The sequence below is a fragment of the Triticum aestivum genome, chromosome 7D, assembly GCF_018294505.1.
Source record: "Triticum aestivum cultivar Chinese Spring chromosome 7D, IWGSC CS RefSeq v2.1, whole genome shotgun sequence".
Lineage (NCBI taxonomy): Eukaryota > Viridiplantae > Streptophyta > Magnoliopsida > Poales > Poaceae > Triticum > Triticum aestivum.
In genome coordinates this window covers 380,962,184-380,982,404 of record NC_057814.1, presented here as the reverse complement: position 1 = coordinate 380,982,404, position 20,221 = coordinate 380,962,184, and the positions used below count along the sequence as shown (strand labels likewise).

The window sequence follows — 20,221 nt, the reverse complement described above, 5'->3', positions numbered from 1 at the left end:
GTCATCCGGGTGTGCAATAAAGGATGCAAAGAGGGATCCTACAACAGCAAGGACTAGCTTCCCTATCGATAGCTCATCTAATAGAACTCCCAAGTTAACTGTGCTGAGGCTTGAGTAGTCATCAGATGGGTGACCAGATGGGAAGTGGCCTCGATGTTAAATTAACTGATGGGATGGGTTACTGTAAAAATTTAATTGTCTTAAATGTATATAGTGCTCCATCCTATTAGTTGAATTAACCTCGAGGTCCTTGTTTTGTAATTTTTGACATTTTTTTGAAAACATGTTGATTGGCTTGAAGAAGGTCTATCTCATTACTTTTTGATATTTTTTTTGAACACATGTTGATTGACTTGAATGAAGGTCTATCCCGTTACTTTACGACATGTTTCCAAAACATGGACCACGGGGCTAATTCAACTAATAGGACACAGCACTATATACATTCAATGCAATTAAATGTGTTCCAAAAAAAGTGATATGATTTCTATGAAACTTATAAGTCATGTATGTCGAATTAACCTCTATGTACTTGTTCCCAAATTAACCTCCAGGCCTGTTTGCCGCATATCACACACACCTTGTTAAGTTGAACCGTTTATGTTCTCTTTTCTAATCGAAAATAGTTCATTTGAGTGAACCGTGTGTCATATATCACACACACCTTGATCTGGCTGACCCTTTTTGTTGCTTTTCCTAATAAAAAACAGTTCATCGGAGCGAATTGTATGTCGTATATCGCACACACATTGATATGGCTGCCCGTTTCTCTTGTTCTGTCTAATCGCAAATAGCTCGTCCAGATCAACCATATGCCCAGCATCGCACACACAAGTAAAATCTGAACCATGTTTGATGTACCGCCATCGCAAATGTTTTGCATCTTTTTTGACAGTTTTTTACATCACCATTTGCGATTAATGCATCGCACACAGTTTCGTCAAATGGTCTCTGATCGTAGTGTCGCGTTAGCAGCATCCTGCAGTACTGACATGTCTATTATCCTTGGTAGAACCATTTTGAATACTGCAGGGGCTGTTATTGATTGCAATAAAAGCAAGGTCACTTTTCATATTAATGGTAATGAACATACGGTGCACTTTCCGAAGAAACAATTCCATGTGAATGGTATTAATGTTATTGAAAAATCTCCGACACTCACTATTGGAAGTTTTCAAATACCCCTACGTACTGCCAAAAAGAAATATGAAATGCTTATTGTTGGGGACATGCATATCCCCATTGAGGTAACTTAGTGTTTTAGGAAAGTTCTTCGGTTCCATGCTAATCGAAGGTGGTTGTTAATAAGACTTGATCAACCTTATTAATGGATCATTTTCGAGAGGTATGAAGTTGATGAATTTAGTAAGCACAACCTTCTGCTCCCAACTTTTATTTTATGTTTTTTTAGTTAAATAAAATAAAATGCCATGTTTTGTCTGTTTCCTGAATTTCTCGTGCAAAAAAATGACCCAAAAATAAAAGTTCTAAGAATGGCCTGAAAATTTAATATGATTTTTCTCGAATATTTCTGAATTTTTAGTACCAATAACATCAGAGGGGGTGCACCAGGTGGGCACAACCCACCTGGGCGCGCCAGCATCCCCAGGCGCGCCCTGGAGGGTTGTGGTCCCCACGTGGGCCCCTCACTTATCTCTTTAGCCCATGTCATCACCTACCTGCAGAAAAAAAACACCATTGCTGTCTCTCTCATGTTCTTGCTCTCAAACCCGCAGATTTCAATCTATTTGCTCGAAGCTCCATTTCCGAAACTGTTTTGCGGGATTGCTACTTGGTATGTGACTCCTCCATTGCTTCAATTAGTTTTTGCTTTAGTGGATTATATTTTGAATAATTAGCTACTCTTGGTGCTGCCGTAGATAAGCTTGCATGTTGAATTCTTAGAGTTCTAAGTAGGTTGAATGCTCAATATAGCCTATATGCCTCCCTATGAGTAGTTGCTATCAATCTTGTGAAGTTTTGTTAATAATTTTTTGTGTTTTTCAGAAATTGTATGCGAATAAAATGAGTTTCTTTGGGAGGATTTCTTCGAGGAGGAGCTCCTCGGAGGCATCATCTAGCAGTGGCTCAACTCGTATATCTTATGTTGTGCCAAGTGCAAGTTCAGTACGTGAAGCCGCTATCAAATCAGGCTCATGGCCGAGCGATAATTTCATGATAAGTGCAGGTATTAAGGAAGAATTTGATCAATATGTCCACAATGCCGAGCTCGGTCCCTACATTGAAGATAAGTGCAACCAACATCTCAGCCTCACAGAATCGTTTACTAAAGAATTTAAATTCCATCCCCGTGAGTCTAGAGTTTCGTTTAAACTTTATGACCGTTCAGTTACCATGCCTTTAGACGAGTTTAGTGGTGTGTGTAAAATTACGTTTGGGGATTCGCTGGACGAGCCACCAAGAGCTGAGTATGAGTCATTCTTAATTAATCCTTGTTACGGTGAGGACAGAGGAGTGACACAAGGTAGAATAAAAAGTATTCATTTCCCTTCAATTCAATACTTTGCAGTGTTCAATGGCAAATGCATCGTAGCCAAGCAAGATTGTAGTACACTTTGTGCTCCTGACTTGAGCCTCATACACACTGCTCTCACTGGTATTAAACGCTATAACCTTGGAGCGATTGTTGCATGCAGACTACAACACAATGCTGGTAGTGGGTATCTTTATGGTGGGATTTATGTTCACGATTAGCAAAGGAGCTGGGTGTATCACCCTGGCCTAATGACCCTATCCTTCCCACTCAGTACTTAGACTTTGAGACCATGAAGCGCCATAAGTTTCTTAAGGGTGAAATCAATGATTATACTTATAACTTGATGTTCAATAAAGTATCGGTTATGCATACCTTTTTGCCTACGCCTGCTCTCTTTGATTTTCACAGCAAAAGAACGTATTATGTTTTGAGAACGAGGCTCGTGCACACAACGCTGAGGTCATTGCTGCTTGGACAAGCTGCAGAGGCTACACCTAGAGCCTCAGTGAGCTACCACTCTGACTACTATGCAGGTTGTGGATGGTGATTACGAAGCTAGGCCACAAGCCTGAGCTTGGGGGAGTACGTATTTCCACCGGCATTACATTCATGTTCACACATTTCATTCCAGTTGTCGGTGTTCACACTTTTTCATTGTATTATCCATGCTAGATTTATTTTCTTGCTTTCTTCTTGTGTGTTTGAAAAACTTTGAGAAAACCCAACAATATTTCCTGTATCTTTTCGGTTTTTCTTTCTAGTTTAATTAGTTGTAGTATTAAAAGAAAACCCAAAAAGATTTCTTGATTCTTCTTTTACTTGTTGGGAGCTTTCCCGTGTAAATAGTTTTTCTCATTTTTATTTTTTTTCTTTCTTTAGTTTGCTTTCTCTGAGAAAAACTAAAAACTCCAAAAATATTTCAGTGTGTTTCTCTGAAATTCTTTTCTTTTTATCGAGTCATACCGATGAGAAGACCATGATGAAAATGTTGAGTGGCCCTCATATGCATTATTGTTGATCTAACAAAGCGCCAAATTACCTTGTCTTCTCCTTTTGAATAGAATGTTTGCAGATTCCAGCATAGTCCACGGCACTGTTGCACTATTATTAGTTTCATATCGTTCGGTCATGCAAGTGAAAGGCAATAATGACGATATTTGACGAACTGGCTGTGGCAGAGAGAAACGGGTATGAACTCAACTTGTTCTGATTTTGTAAATATGTTTTACCTAGTATCCATGATTCAACCTATTATGATCAAACATGTTTGCAATGACAATTAGAGATTATAGTTTCTCACTCCATGCTTAAGTAGTTGGGAGTGGATAATGATTTATCTTAGATGCCAACATGCATTAAAATGATTGTGATGTGGTATGATGGTATGGTACCCTCCTCTGAATGTTTTAAGTGGCTTGACTTGGCACATGTTCATGCATTTAGTTGAATCAAAACCAACATAGCCTCTATGATATTTATGTTCATGGTGTTCATATCCTACTCATGCTAGTATCCAATGTTACTTACGTATAATGCATGTTCATGACCGTTTTCGCTCTCTAGCTGGCCGCTTCTCAACCTATTTGCTAGCCTCTTCGCCTGTACTAAGCGGGAACACTGCTTGTGCATCAAAATCCTAAAACCCAAGTTATTCCAGATGAGTTCACCATATATCTACCTATATGCGGTATTACCCTGCCGTTCTAAGTAAATTTGCATGTGTCACCTCTAAAAACTTCAAACAAACATCCATTTTTGTGTGCCTGGATTATTCATAGAGCAACAGGAGGTAGTCGGTATCTTCCATGCTAAGCGGGTTATTCTCATGATGAGTGTTTATTCATTCGTCCTTGCATGAGAGGGGCGGTAATAGGGATTCCCAGTCCCGAAATAAAAAATTGCAAACAATTAAACAAAACTCCCCCGGGATTGTTGTTGGTATGGACGGTACCCGTGGATTCGGCTAGCTGTAGAGTGTGATTGTTGATGGAGGGGGAGTAAACCTTTACTTTTATCGCTTGGGAACCGCCACTAATGTGTTTATCATGGTAGATATCAATAACTAATGGTCGCAAAGTAAACAGGAAGGGTGCATTTCTCAAAATTTCATTTATCTCTATTTTAAAATCTGAGCTCTGGCACCGCTGCAAATCACTTCTTCCCTCTGCGAAGGGACTATCTATTTAATTTTATGTTTTTTCATCACCTTCTCAAATAAGCGCCAGATCTAAGAGCACTATTGTCATCCTCATGCATTGTGTATAGCTAATGTTGGATGCATTATGACTGGATCTTTTCTACCATGAATTACAATGTTTAGTCGCTGCTTGAACTTTGGAGGTGATCTGCATTTATGTTCTGTGGTCTCAGAAAGGTCTAGCGAGATACCACTGTTGTCATATTATATCACGATTGTTTTGGCAAAGTGTTGTCATTTGAGATATTTTATTATTGCTCATTAGTTGCTTATGCCATTGATATGAGTTAATATAATTTCTAAGAGTTATTGTTGACATGGTTAGTTATAATCTTTGCTGAAAATCTGGGTGTTACTTAAGCTTATTTCTGTAAACAAGAACTAAAGAGTTCATTTTTTTTTCTTTTTCACTTTCAGTTTATCAACTAAATTGCTTGAGGACAAGCAAAGGTTTAAGCTTGGGGTAGTTGATACGTCTCCGACGTATCTACTTTTCCTAACGCTTTTGCCCTTGTTTTGGACTCTAGTTTGCATGATTTGAATGAAACTAACCCGGACTGACGTTGTTTTCAACAGAACTACCATGGTGTTGTTTTAGTGCAGAAATAAAAGTTCTCGGAATGGAATAAAAGAAAAATACTAGAGCCAAGAACCATCGAAGGGGGGCCCTGGGTGAGCACAACCCACCAGGGCGCGCCCCCCCTCCAGGTATACCCTGGTGGGTTGTGCTCACCTGGTGGAACCGCTGACCCTATCTCCGACGCTATAAAATCCTATTTTCGGAGAAAAAAATCAGGGAGAAAGAATTATCACGTTTCACGATATGGAGCCGCCGCCACCTCCTATTCTTCATCGGGAGGCTAGAACTAGCGTCCATTTGGGGCTCCAGAGGGGGGGATCTTCGATCTTCGTCATCACCAACCCTTCTTCATCACCAATTCCATGATGCTCCCCACCAGGAGTAAGTAATTCCTTCATAGGTTCGCTGGTCGGTGAGGAGTTGGATGAGATTCATCAAGTAATCGAGTTAGTTTTGTTAGGTCTTGATCCCTAGTATCCATTATGTTCTGAGATTGATGTTGTTATGACTTTGCCATGCATAATACTTGTCACTTTGGGCCCAGGTGCCATGATTTCAGATCTGAACCATTTATGTTACCACCATTATATCTATGTTCTAGATCCAATCTTGCAAGTCATATTCACCTATTACGTGTTATGATCCATGAACCCCGGTGTGATAGTAATCGGGATACTTTCCGGTGATGACCATAATTTGAGGAGTTCATGTATTCACTATGTGTTAATGCTTTGTTCCGGTTCTCTATTAAAAGGAGGCTTTAATATCCCTTAGTTTCCTTATGGGCCCCGCTGCCACGGGAGGGTAGGACAAAAGATGTCATGCAAGTTCTTTCCATAAGCACGGATGACTATTTACGGAATACATGCCTACATTATATTTATGAACTGGAGCTAGTGCCGTATCGCCCTAGGTTATGACTGTTATATGATGAATATCATCCAAAGAATTCACCGATCCAATGCGTATGAATTTTCCACATATTGTTCTTGCTAAGTTACTACTGTTGTTGCTGCTCTTACACTTGCTACAAAATCATTGCTATCACTGTTACCGTTACTGCTACTATCATCACTACTATCAAAACTATCATATTACTGTGCTACTGATCACCTTGTTGCAGATAATTAATCTTCAGGTGTGGTTGAATTGACAACTCAGCTGCTAATACTTGCAAATATTCTTTGGCTCCCCTTGTCTCGAATCTATAAATTTAGGTTGAATACTCTACCCTCGAAAACTGTTGCGATCCCCTATACTTGTGGGCTATCACCTGCACCTACTCATATAACTGCTCTAATACCAGTACTAAGGGTTGGGATCACCTACGATCACCCAAGATCAATATGAAGATGCATTAAGGGTTGGGATCACGATCGTTACCGTCACCGAGTTGCAGCGAAAGAAGAACGTGTCGGTGTAGATCATACTAGCAGTCCCTCAAACCGTCGATGAACGATCCCCCATACCGCCCATGTCGTGGAATTGTCATGGCAGATGTCCTAGTGTGAGGACTTAGTCATGAGGCCAACGCATCTATGTGGTAGCTTGAGAGGGGTTGATCGGAATTGAGAGGCGCAACACAAGACAAGGACTTAGACAGCTTCGGGCCCCGGGAAACATCATCCGGTAATAGCCCTACATGCTGTTTGTGGCTAGGCCTCATTATGCTCATGAGGGAGACGCCGCATAAGCCGGCTCCCCTTTAGTTGTGTCTAGCCTTAGCGATTATTTTTCTGTCCCCATTGGGGTGCCCTGCCCCTCCTTATATATGTTGAAGGGGCGGTTTACATGACTAGTCCTAGTAGGATTAGGATTACTCTATTACAAGTGGAGTCCTAGTCTTGCTTCCTTTGTAGGAGAATATTCCTTATGCCTTTCCTCTTAAGCCGGCCCACCATAACATGAGTCGGTCGTTTGGGCCTTGGGCCTTGTCATCCGTCTGACCCACCCGCCGGGTCACCAGTGAGTCGCAATATTAGGCGGGTTGTCCGTAAACCGTCAGGTCCGGGTGGGTTAACAGTGAGTCGCCAAGTCCAGCCGGGTCTCTGGTGAGTCACCAAGTCTAGCCAGGTCATACCGCGGGGTATATCCCCGACATTAGCCCCCAGTTTAATTTGGATTTATCCATGTTAAACTGATCTGCAACATAAACACAAGAACAAATTTGACAGGTTGTGCTTTGGGTTAAATATTCTTGTAAGCGGGCACCTGGTCATCCTTAAATCCTTGTCATTTCCTCCCTCTAGAAAATTTGGGTCAATAGGTCGGCTTCATAGTTAACTTGCTTGTAGAAGGAATATTGCAAATAAAGAATCCATTTGAGTCGGTCTTCAATGCTCTGACTTGACAAAAATATTGGTCTTCAGATATTCAACTGATATTTAGCCGACTTGAAAATGTAGAACTTGCCGAGCTATGATTTCCAAAAATCGTCGGGTCATAAAAACTGATGATTCCGGATCATGACTGTTATAGACTCCGGGTCATGATTGTTGCAAACCCGGGTCACACAATTGATCTTCCTGATTTACTCAAAACTGAGAATTTGAAGACGTTCCTCCTTTATATGCATATCACTTGTAGCCCCCAAGTCTTAAGAAGAGAATAAAATGATAGCTTAAGACTTGCTTCAATATAAATGCTGCAATTTTGGAGAAATCCGGTTTGTTCATCTTAGTCACTAGTCAAACTGAATATTCCATATATGTAGCCCCCAAGTGCCGGGTTGTTATGCTTGCAGCAACCTGGGACTTGTAATTCCTTTATGCTCATAAAAACTTCAACCAGTGTAGCCAACAAGGGCCTGGTCATTATGCAATAATGAGCAGGGACTTTATAAATATGATCATGTATACTTGAGCAGCAACGTGTAGCCTCCAAGGGCCGGCTCAGTAAGCTAATGCTGAGCTGGGACTTTATATATACTTCATTGAAAATAACATCATATGATGTAACCCCCATCATGGGGCTTGCACCCACGTCCATAAGGTTAAGAGCTTTGTGCTTTACCAACTGAGCAGTGAACCCTGGAATAAGGCTTGTGTACCTTGAATTTTTGACAGGAGCAATTGGTAGCCCCCAAGGGCTGGCTCATTACAATGTGATGAGTCGGGTCTTCAATAAGGTGAGCAAAAAATGACTTTGTATTAGCCCCCAAGTGCCATGGTGTATGCTGGCAGTGACATGGGACTTGCATATTTGATGTAATCTCAATTTGAATAATGTAGCCCCCAAGTGCCGGGTCGTAAGCCTGCAACGACTCGGGACTATTCCTTCCACTGTAGAATAAATTATATCCATTGATAAAATAATAGCCATTGCGCTGAAGCAACTTTGAAAACCTCAATCATAACATTGGTTATTGATAACCATAAAAAATCCAGCCATGTTGGCTATTAAAGATTTGAATAATATAATCCGGCATGAAAACCTCAATCATTCAATATCAGCATGAAAATCCGGCCAATTTTGGCTATTAAAGATTGAATACCTTATCGGTTGACAAGTAAATCCGGAGTTTAAATACCCGGTGGCTCTTGGCCGATGGCGACTTAGTACGCATCCATTGTAATCCGGGATTTTTGTAACCCGGCGGCTTATAGCCTTTGTGAAAGTCAATAATTGATAACCCTTTTGAAACACCAATTTCAATTTGTGATGATGGGCTTGAACTTAATCATTTATGTAAATCATAGCTCTGCAAATCCTGCACGGAGTTTAAACAACATATGCCCTGGCGACTTATCATCAAAAGCCAGGGCGGGTAACATCCCAAACATAATATAGTCTTATGCAATCATGGAAAAGACTAGCATTAAGGCCATTCAAGCCTAAACATACTGGCAACTTAAAGTTAAAAGCCAGGGCGGGTTATCAAACCTCGCATATTCATATAACCAGGAAAACATACCTGTAGGATTGATTTATTCTGCCGGCTTATATCACCATACCCAACGAAGGTAACAATCCAATGATTTATAAGCGCATGATTCCAATGGCGCAATCCAAAATAAATACTAGCAACTTAACGTCCATAGCCAGGGCGGGTTATCAAACCCAAAGATGCTCAATGATAAGCCATATAATCAAGGCTACATGGCCTGTAAGACCATTTCATACTGTCGGCTTATCATACCAGTGCAGTAAGGGTGGTAACCCAAAAATTGAGCGCACAATTCCCTGTTCAGTTATCATATACTGCCGGCTTATAACGCCGTATGCAACAAGGGGTAATATCCAAGACTTAGAGCACATCGCTTCCAAATATATAAGATCATCATACACTGGCGACTTATAGTCCAAAGCCAGGCCGGTTTAATAAACACCGGATAATTTCTCATCATACACTGGCGACTTATAGTCCAAAGCCACGCCGGGTTAATAAACACCGGATAATTTCATATATGAACCATAAAATATCATAGCCTTCATCGGTTTTCAACCATCTATTAACATGTCACAAAAGATGAACCTCAAAAGACTTTCAAATATAAATCAAAAGAGAAAAACAAGGCTTTTCATAGGCTGCCAGGCCTAAAAATCAAGTGCTTTCAAGGGCCGCACAGCCACTGAGTTAAACCTTCATACAAACCTTATAAGTCGGACCTCACATAACCAATCGTCGCTTTAACTTTGACAAGTTCAGGGTCTGTATAAGATTGACTTGTCAAAAGTACGGCGGGTCATTCCAGGATTACCTGGGCGGAGTGGCAGACTTAAAAAGGCAGGATAACCCGGGTTTTTAGGTGAATACACCTCTCTTCCAAGCCTGGCTTTTAAGCCTATTACAAGGGTCATAAAAACTCTTGTCCTTTGAACAAAAGAGCCCCCAAGTAATATTTTTGAGCTGTGCTCAGCGGGTACCTATGTTTGAGTTGTGCTTTGCAACAGACTCTCTTTGGTCCCTTTAACCTGGGTAGTAAGCCCCCAAGTGTTTTTGGAAGCATGGCGTATAAGCTGGATCAAAGGGTAATCATAGCTTAGCTCAATAAGCCGGAAGCCCCCAAGTGATATATTTCTGAGCTGTGCTCGCCGGGTGCCTATGTTTGAGTTGTGCTGTGCAACAAACTTTCTTTGGTCCCTGTAACTCGGGCATCAAGCCTCCAAGTGATTTGTAATAAGGCGTGTAAGCCGGATCGGATACCCATGTTTGAACAGTGCATCATGGCAACGAGTTCTCTTTGGCAACCTTTAATTTTTTCCGAGAACTCGAAATTTTTGCGAGAGATAATATTCTTCTTGAACCGGATGTGAAACCGGATATTGAGAGCTTCAGAGCTTTGTGGGAGACAGATTTCCCTTGAGCCGGATTGTGAACCGGATATTGAGAGCTTCAGCGCTTTGTAGGAGACAGATTTCCCTTGAACCGGATTTTAAATCGGAATTCTTCATTTTGAGCCGGAAATTGTCTGACGGCCTTCAAATTTTCATCAATATAGCAATAGCCTCCGGGACCGGGTTATCTTCCCTCCAATGACCCAGAGTTCTTGAATTCACTAAAACCGGCCAATTCTGCCGAGTCATGTCATTATAGCCCCCGAGTCTTAAGATGACTTCGAGGAGTTGGCTTAAGATTCTCCATATTTGACCGTGATATAAACCGGCATATAGTTGACAGTAAAGATGGCCATGGCATCCGAGGCGGCACGGACGCAGGCGAGTCTGTCGCGGACGTAGACGACGAGTCAGTCTCGTGTGGTGATGCAGCAGGGGCAGCGATTTGCGCATATATCCGTCGAGCAGCACGGCACAGACGAGCACTAGTGCAAAAATAATGTTGGCACATGCCCCTTTGCCACACCTTTGTAATGAATAATGTTCCTGAGAAAAAATACCACAGACCAGAGTAATTGTCTTCAAACAATGTAATATATGCTGATAAGATATACAGAAAAGATAGCACCTGATATTTTCATCGGATGAACGTGGACAACATTTTGACTGTAGCCTTAACCTCTCGTGGAGCAGTAGCAGCCGGCTCAGAGCGATGCCATGGTGGCAACAGTGATACGCCCCCTTGCTTTTTTTTTCTTTATGGCAGAACATCTGTGCTATCAGTAGTATTGAATATTGCAGTAGTAGTAGTCGACGACTCAGCGCGCAAGACGGCGAGGGCGCATCCATGAGTAAAAAGGCATAATGCCACAGCGGAGGTGGCCGCAAAGCCGGGCGACCCAACGTGCGGCAGGAGCGGCTCAACATGGCTATGGCGGTTTGGACGCAGAGGTGACTGCGATTTGAAATGAAGCCTTCTCAGAATTACTTTGCACTGCTTCAGAATTGTACCTTTAGGCAACACCGTAGGTGGTTCAGACCAGTATTTTGTTGGCAAGAAGCGTCTCTTCATTTTTAAACTTAGATCAAATCCTCCAGGAGCTCCTCGTGGGGTAGTAGTATTCTGTAGTGCTAATTGATTTTGCCTCCAGCATGTGTACGGGAGTCAAACAAGTATCCGGTTTGACCCTCTTTTTCCTTTGGCGTGAACTCTCTGTAGTAGAGCGCCTACAGCGCTTTCTTCTGAAACATCATCCATTCACACTGTTTAAAATCTGCACCTCCTAGTAGTCTTGTCAATAGGTGAAGGAGAAATAACGCCTCCATTCACACCGACTAGATCGGCAACGCGCCTTGGCGCGAGGGTGCCGGTCCAACCGACATGGCCAAACAACGGAAGATCAAATCGCATAATGCATTAGTAGAAAGGCAAGTTTAGCACATGTAATAGAACAACCGATTTTCTGGTTCATGGAAAAGAACAAACATTTCAGGAGCATTACATCATCAAGTTCAACAAAGTCATGAGATTATAAAAACTAACCGGCCACAGAAGTAAGGCAACATCAAGTTCAATGCAGCCATGATATTACAAAAGCTAATTAGTTCAGTAGTACAAGTAGATACATTAGAGAGCAAAAGCCAACACAGTGGCAGTGGATGCGCTAAAACTACGAAGCCATAGTTAGGCGTACTGATAGATAGCTTTGGTTCAACTACCGCCATGAGTGCCATTCCATATGAATCTGGTGTGAATAGTTCGTAATATAGATGATCACATAATGGTTTTGTATAGAAAAATACACTTGTGATTTCCTTCTAAAGCGTATGGACAGGACAGTGAGCAATAATTTCCCCTTATAATCTTGAAGGCGAAGATCCTTATCTGAGTATATGTTATTCTTTTATTCCTGTCGCCTTGACAAAGTCTGCCCAATTGGTACTGTGGCCCTCTTCTCTGTAGGAAAATATTCCAGAGCAGACATGGAAATGAGCTTAGGATGGAAAATAATTAGTGTATTTATGGGTGACATTGGCAAACATGACTTCATCTCTTAATCATGAAATACAAAAACTTTGTTGATCTGGTTATAAAACACGATTTATCAAGAAGAGTATGCCTAGCTTTCAATTTGAGACCTCTTGAGCAAATATATTAGCGGCATTAGTATGAGAATTCCACATCTTTAGGAATTGCAATGATGGTGATGCCTACAGCACATGAACTAAATCATAGTGGTAGAATAGGATCAGTGTATTTCTGTTAATAAGGAGACTAATTTCTGTTAAATGTGATAAATACTTGTTAATAAATAACAGTCCTCATACTCGAAAAGAATTCTAATGTCTTCCACTAAAATTATCACTAAGAAGGCTAGGTTGAGATACAAATTTTGAAGAAGTACACGATATAACAGAAATACAAAACATGATATGAAGCATTAATTTCTGATATCGGTGGAAGACACTAATTTAGAAGATACGAGCTAAAACACATTCACTTCTCGTTGATATAATATGCTAAGGCATAACATCTAAAACTATTATGAGGGAAAAAATATTTAACGGCTCCAAAAATGAATAACAAAGAGAGCATTACTTTCCACATACCACAAAAGAAGAGCATTACTTTGCCAGACCACACAAACACACATCCTGTGATATGGTTTGGTTACCTAATCATCACCGGATGCCTGGAAAAAAGATTCCTGACCGTGACACCTTTTGGAGCCTTTTCATATTGTGACAACTCTTGTAGGGGACTAACAACCAACCGGAAGATAAAACCAACATAACCACCTGCAGACAACACATACATAAACATGGATAACTGGGACCATATTGGTGATTGAGAGGAAGTGTACATAAATAGGAGACATATTTTATCACTAAGTTGCATTAAACTGTTTAGCAAAACAAAAATACATTTTGGGGCATATCCATATCGAACTCGACAGGGACAGAAGTAGTATTCCAAGTGTAGAAATACGGGGCATCGAGACCAGCCAGAAAAGGGGAAAGCAAAGCAAGGGGTGGAATAAGCAGTACGATAATGAAAGCTCCATTAGATATCCAGTAATACTGTACAAACATAAGCAAGGTACTGGTAAAATCACCCAAAAGTATAGGATACAAATAAGCAACTACAATGTTTCTGAAATGCCAAAGCAAGGTCACAGTTAAGATAAATAGGTAACAATCATTGTCATGTACATCATCAACATTTATGTGCTTGTAGAAAGGGTCCAGTGGTTGCTTATCACATAACCAATAGGCCTGCAATTTTGCAAGAGCAACGACATTGGGAATAAATAATCTGCTTTGTTGTCCAGTGACTTCATTGTTTCTTCGTTTATGACCCCAGCAGTCACTCCACCTGTCAATCGATTTCTTGAAACTCCATAGCTTGCGCAAGGCTGATCATGAATTGCCTGCTTGGAATCCAACAGTGGAACTACAAAATTCTTCCTGTAGAATTAGAAACACAATGGTCATTAGAAGCATGAGAAATGTTGCTGTAAGACATGCTATTCTAGTCGGCATTTATTTTCATACCTTGAGCACTCACCCAAGTCTGGGGCATGGACATGATGGTGATGAGTTGTGTAGAAGTTTCCGATCACTGCCACAATACTACCTAGCTTGTAATAACCAGAAGCAGAGGCATGTATTTCGACAAAATAGTGGTTAATGGATGGACATATTACGGTGCTAGCAGACAACATATATATTTTTTCAGTTTGACATAAAAGCACATTTCCAGTTCACCATGAAGCAAATTAAGGTATGCCTTGCTGCCACGCAACGATATTTCTTGTGCTTTCTCACGAAGCCATTGCCTTATTATAAGTGTTTTTTCTTTTCTTTTTTCTCAAATCCCTACAAAAGAACAGATAACCGAGGATATCCTATGAAACTTAAAATGGGACCATATATATTCCGTAATCAAGACTTCTGGACAGATGCTAGGTATGTATTAGTTTGGTTTGGTTTCATCTCAAAGATTCAGCGCAACAGACCCTGCTGTTACCTCATGAATAAGCTGAATATTTCTGCTGCTAGCGAGTAACAGCCTAACATGTCATGTATTTTGTCTATCTAATTTACCGCAGAGCGGCGACTGCTTTGATGTGCACTACATTCTCGATGTCCACCGTGTGTTGTGCCTCTGGTGCGCCCACCAACGTGGTAGCTGTGTCCACTGCCGCTAGCTCTGCTTACTCTGTATCCTACGTCAACCGCCTTGCTATCTTCCGCTCGGGAACTGCTCAACATCGTAATTTGGTGGTTGAGAACATGCCTCTTTCGCCTTGTCAGCCTCCATGCCCTTAAGTGCTGCGCTGGCAGCACCATATATTCATCTCCCTCCAAGGGCAGAAATGAACATGGCAGCATCATAATTAATTAATACTAATAGGATGGATTAATGTTAAGAATACGAATGGGGAAGTAGCTCAAATGATAACTGAAACTCCAGATCATTCATATATCTCTCTAAACCTTCATAACTGAAACAAAATCTGTCTAAAATCGGTAACTACATGAATGGTTCACGGAGCTTGTATCCCTATAATAAGGATATAAAACATCTTAGCGCAATACTCTCTCAAAAAGAGAACAACTTAGTTCAATAAAGCGCAGCTGCGGCGGCGGAGGGCCTATCCTTGAATCATCAAAGGTAAAGAAGGAGAAGAATAAGGGGTAAAGAAGAAGACGTACAGTTAACTGACAATACCTAACAGAATCAATAATGCTGGTGGATCAAATTATCTCTGGGAGCAAAGTACATAACATAAAAAATCCTCCTTACAGAGAGACCTTCTTATCTGACAGTAGAGTGATATTTCTTGATCAACAAAATAAATACTTTGGAAGTTAATGTAGTTAAGAAAATCAGCATGTAAAATAAACAGATGTTGCCTTCATAGCAATTGTTTAGCAGCTGAATCTCATTGAAAAACACATACAAAGCTTTGATGTCTTATTCCTAAGGATATTATTTATCTTTTGACGGTTGAAAGAGCAATGTAAAACTGACATCAAATGGGAATTAATATTTTATATGGGAACGGCTACTGGTCTTGGAAAAATATTCTTACACTTTGCTATGCTACTTTGCAAGATAATGGTAAATAATTTTCTGAACTGAATATCCTCAAAAGAGAAAAAAATCTACACTGAAAATGGAGGGTAAATATTTATAATGGACTGAATATATGTCAGTACAGCATGTACCGTGGGCCCGTGGCCTTTGATGCCACATAAACCTAGCTTGGATGCCGAAGAATCAATTCGTTGAACATCTAACCTGCAAGAACCCACAAAGATGCATCACCAAGCAGCACAAAAACAATAGCAGCTACTGCCATGTTTCAAGGAGCAGTTGATTGCCTAGTGAATCTCACGGTACAGAAAAAGTCAGCGGTAGATTGCCTAGTGAACCTCATGGTACAAAAAAGATCATTTCTTAAAATGGACAACTTCCTCACTACCACAAATTACATTCGAAGAACGAACACAATATGGCGACATGTTTCAGAAGCATAATAAGGAAACCAAACACAATATGGTGACATGTTTCAGAAACATAACAGGGAAAACGTGTGGGAATTCATGCCTAGAAGCATACTTGTCTGCAAGCCGGCTGCATTTTGTGTCGGGGAACCACAGTATGCTTGTTCATGGAGTGAAACTGAATGAGCTATTGGATTCTATTCTAAATACCTATTGTTGACCTGCAAATTTGCACGCGGGTCTAAAAATAGTAACCTCGAATTAAGTAGACCAAGCTAAGCACATAGACTTAATTTATTGAAGCAACACATGGGGTAATAAGAAAAGGAAAGCCCTAATAGTCATATTTCAACAGTTGAAACCATGCTCTTTCATTTGAATTAAAGTGTTCTTGATGCTACTCATTGTTTCATACTTTCGTCCATATGCATATTGTATAGATCTGCCATCTAAAGTGCTAACCTTATATACTGGTCCAAAGCCACCCTCGCCAAGCTTGTTACCGATGGAGAAACCATTAGTGGCAGTTGCAATTGTCCCCAGATCAAATATCGGCAGTTCAAGTCATCATTGTGACTAATTCCATCGTATTGGCGGGGAGTGATGCATGAACCACCGCTCCATTTACTCGATCCTACAGTGCTGAAAGTATACTATGCACATAATCTTGCCACCACTCAAAGGCTGCTACCAAATTGATATCATCGATAATAAAACAATTAAAAGCATTTTCCCAGAAGCGACATGAGACAGATGTTGAAGATTCGCACTCACCTAAGATGAACCATAGCATGCATACATATGCTTCATTCAAATCCTTCAAAGGCTCCAATTCTGCACAGACCAAGATGAAAAGGTCCAAATCAGCTCACCCACATCACCAATATAGCATCAGACAATATACTTCCAGCAATCATTCATGTGATTCATCTTTTCCAAACCACTAATCACACAGAAGTTCATGAAAGTATGGGTACACCACCATCCCGACATTCATCACTAACATGTCCTCATCTATTAAAAATAAATGGAGGCGAAACAATAATCAACTAAATATACAGAAATTTACTAATGTCGAGGGATTGAAGTACAGCATGGAGTGGAGGAGAAGTTTGGGAGGAGGGAGGAGGGACCTGGGCCACGGCGTCTGGTTCGTCCTTGCAGGAGGCGGCAACGGCCTTCTTGGCGTGCAGGATCTAGTTGAAGGAGGCGCCGGCGACGAGTCGTTCGTGCGCGAGGCCGGCAGGCCCCACGAGGCAGGGAGCCTGCGGAGGAGGGAGCCGCCGGCGCCGGTGCCGCGGAGGGAGGGGGCCATGAGCCCCACGAGGCAGGGGGCCTGCAAAGTGAGCCAGCGCCGCTGAGGGAGAGGCCCGTGGCCGTTCCTCTCTGGCTGCTCGCGCTCGCCTGGTAGTAGCACCGAGAGGGCGGGGAGGAGGAGAAGACGCGACGGCGGCGAGGGCGAGCGGAGGTGGCGGCGAGGGCGAGCGGAGGCGGCGGCGAGGGCGAGCGGAGGCGGAGGCGGCGAGGGCGGCGGCGTGGGGAGCAGGCGGCCGCGCGCGAGTGTGGGAGCGAGCGGGCTAGGGCTATCTCCACGGGAGCAGCCCCTTTTATACCCCGTGCGCGAAATTACGAAAATGCCCACGGCGGGGCAAGGAAATTACCCGTGGTGGCACGAGCGAGAGCTAACTATTCATTGTAGCAGTGCTCTTTTTTGATCCAACCGCCAGGATCGTCCAGCAACGAGATCGGACGGACGAAGTCGCATCAAAAAATCGATCCAACGGCCGACAATGGCTAAGCTCTGAGAGAGCCCATGTTCTCCCTAGATACTTATATCAGGATTTGAGAGCGGCAGTGGTTTAGAGCGGTAATAACACGCGGCAGAAGCCGGCCACGGAGGCAACGGCGGACCGCGAGGCAAGGCCACAGCAGAAAACAACCCGCGTCTACTGAGGAGAATTGGCGAAGGTCACGGCGACGACTTGAAGCAGGTCGACCTCATCAGCAGTTTGGCACCCCGGCAAGGGCGGCTCGGAGGCCGTGACAGTCGTGGCGGCTCACCGGCGCGGGGCGGCTCTCCGGTGGCGGCTCAAAGCCAGACCTTGGAGACGGCTCGGAAACGCGCCGGTGAACACGCGGTGGCGAGGCGGAGTCAGAATCAGGCGACCCGCCAGCCAGCAGCGACTCAGAGCGATGAGGCTGCGGCGGCTGATGCGGCGATGGCCTATGAAGGCGGCAGGCGGCCCGTGCTTACGACGGGCGGCCGGCGGCTTGACTTCAGAAGCAGGAGCGCGGGCGCCCGGGAGAAGCGGGCGAGTTGAAGCAGGCCGCGGTGACAGGCCGCATTGTGTGGCGGTAGCGAAGAGCCATGGCGGAGGAGGAAGCTCGGGGGCGCCGGCTTGAGGCCGCAACGGCATAACGGCGCACCGGCCATAGTAGAACTGCGGTCACCGAGGCGAGGTGGGTCGCGGACTGGTGGGTTTGGAGGCGCTACTGCTCATCAGCCGCGGAGGCAGCAGGCGCTCGAGGCGAGGCCGAGGCGGAGACCTACTCCGTGGCCTTATCCACTTCCCGTCGTGGCCTGTATATTTTTTTCTTTCTTTTATCTCCTCTGTTCCGTAGTACTAGTCCATGGATATCCTCTGCTAGTCTGGTTTGCTTTCGGTCGACGCGCAGCACACACATGGATCTCTCTTCTGCGGGGTCTGGCCGCTGTTGTTGCCTCACCCGTACACATAGCAGTGGGTATCAAAGCACTGTAGCTTGACGTAATGAGTACTAATTGAAGCACTAGTACTTGAGCCGATGTGCTATTTCACTCAAGCAAATAAGATTCTCGCTGCCACGGGGCTTAATGCCCATGATAATTGCTGGCTGTGTTCGGTTGCTATGATCGGACACAACGACGTGCGGGTGTAGCGGCGCCGTACGACAGCTTGTAGTAGAAATCGATCTCCAATGGAAAGAATACTGACGACGGCGGCGCACGAACGAAACCCTAATTTCTCTTGACCTTAATCTCGTATATGCCGGGTTATCCTGCGCGAGTGCTCTGTGCTGGCTCTCCTTCATCATTCCAATCACGACCTTTTCGATCCCTGAGAGAGATTCCTCCATGAACTCAACACCACCGTGCGCGAGCCCCATGGTGGGCGTCAACTGTCGTGGAATTATCACGGCAGATGTCCTAGTATGAGGACTTAGTCGCGAGGCCAACGCATCTATGTGGCAGCTTGAGAGGGGTTGATCGGAATCAAGAAGACGCAACACAAGATAAGGATTTAGACAGCTTGGGGCCTCGGGAAACATCATCCGGTAATAGCCCTACATGCTGTTTGTGGCTAGGTCTGATTATGCTCATGAGGGAGACGCCGCGTAAGCCGGCTCCCCTTTAGTTGTGTCTAGCCTTAGCGATTATTTTTCTGTCCCCCTTGGGGTGCCCTGCCCCTCCTTATATATGTTGAAGGGGCGGTTTACATGACCAGTCATAATAGGATTAGGATTACTCTATTATAAGTGGAGTCCTAGTTTTGCTTCCTTTGTAGGAGAATATTCCTTATGCCTTTCCTCTTAAGCCGGCCCACCATAACATGAGCCGGTCGTCTGGGCCTTGGGCCTTGCCGTCCGCCTGACCCACCCGCTGGGTCACCAGTGAGTCGCAATATTAGGCAGGTTGTCCGTAAACCGTCAGGTCCGGGTGGGTTGACAGTGAGTCGCCAAGTCCGGCCGGGTCATACCGCGGGGTATATCCCCGACATTAGCCCCCAGTTTAATTTGGATTTATCCATGTTAAACTGATCTGCAACATAAACACAAGAACAAATTTGATAGGTTGTGCTCTGGATTAAATATTCTTGTAAGCCGGCACCTGGTCATCCTTAAATCCTTGTCATTTCCTCCTTCTAGAAAATTCGGGTCAATAGTCTGGCTTCAAAATCACGTAACTCATATAGTACAAAATCGTCATCAAACGTTAAGCGTGCGGACCCTACAGGTTTGAGAACTATGTAGACATGACCGAGACACCTCTCCGGTCAATAACCAATAGCGGAACCTGTATGCTCATATTGGTTCGTACATATTCTATGAATATCTTTATCTGTCAAACCGTAATGACAACATACGTTATTCCCTTTGTCATCAGTATGTTACTTGC

The 20,221-nt window shown here is 43.2% G+C and overlaps 1 long non-coding RNA gene across 8 annotated transcripts; it reads right to left on the bottom strand.

Annotated features, from left to right (window-relative positions):
• Positions 1-12,119: 12,119 nt before the first annotated feature.
• LOC123164480 (uncharacterized) lies at positions 12,120-18,633 on the bottom strand. Of its 8 annotated transcripts, none has more exons than XR_006482468.1 (6): positions 17,199-18,633; positions 16,528-16,899; positions 14,107-15,859; positions 13,765-14,019; positions 13,162-13,350; positions 12,120-12,508 (listed from the first exon to the last, which is right to left on the bottom strand). It is a non-coding gene; the product is annotated as an uncharacterized lncRNA (long non-coding RNA). The 8 variants fall into 8 exon arrangements; XR_006482469.1 differs by having other exon boundaries at positions 13,162-14,019; positions 14,107-15,377; positions 15,787-15,859; XR_006482467.1 differs by having other exon boundaries at positions 13,162-14,019; positions 16,528-16,749; positions 16,840-16,899.
• Between the last annotated feature and the right edge of the window lie 1,588 nt (positions 18,634-20,221).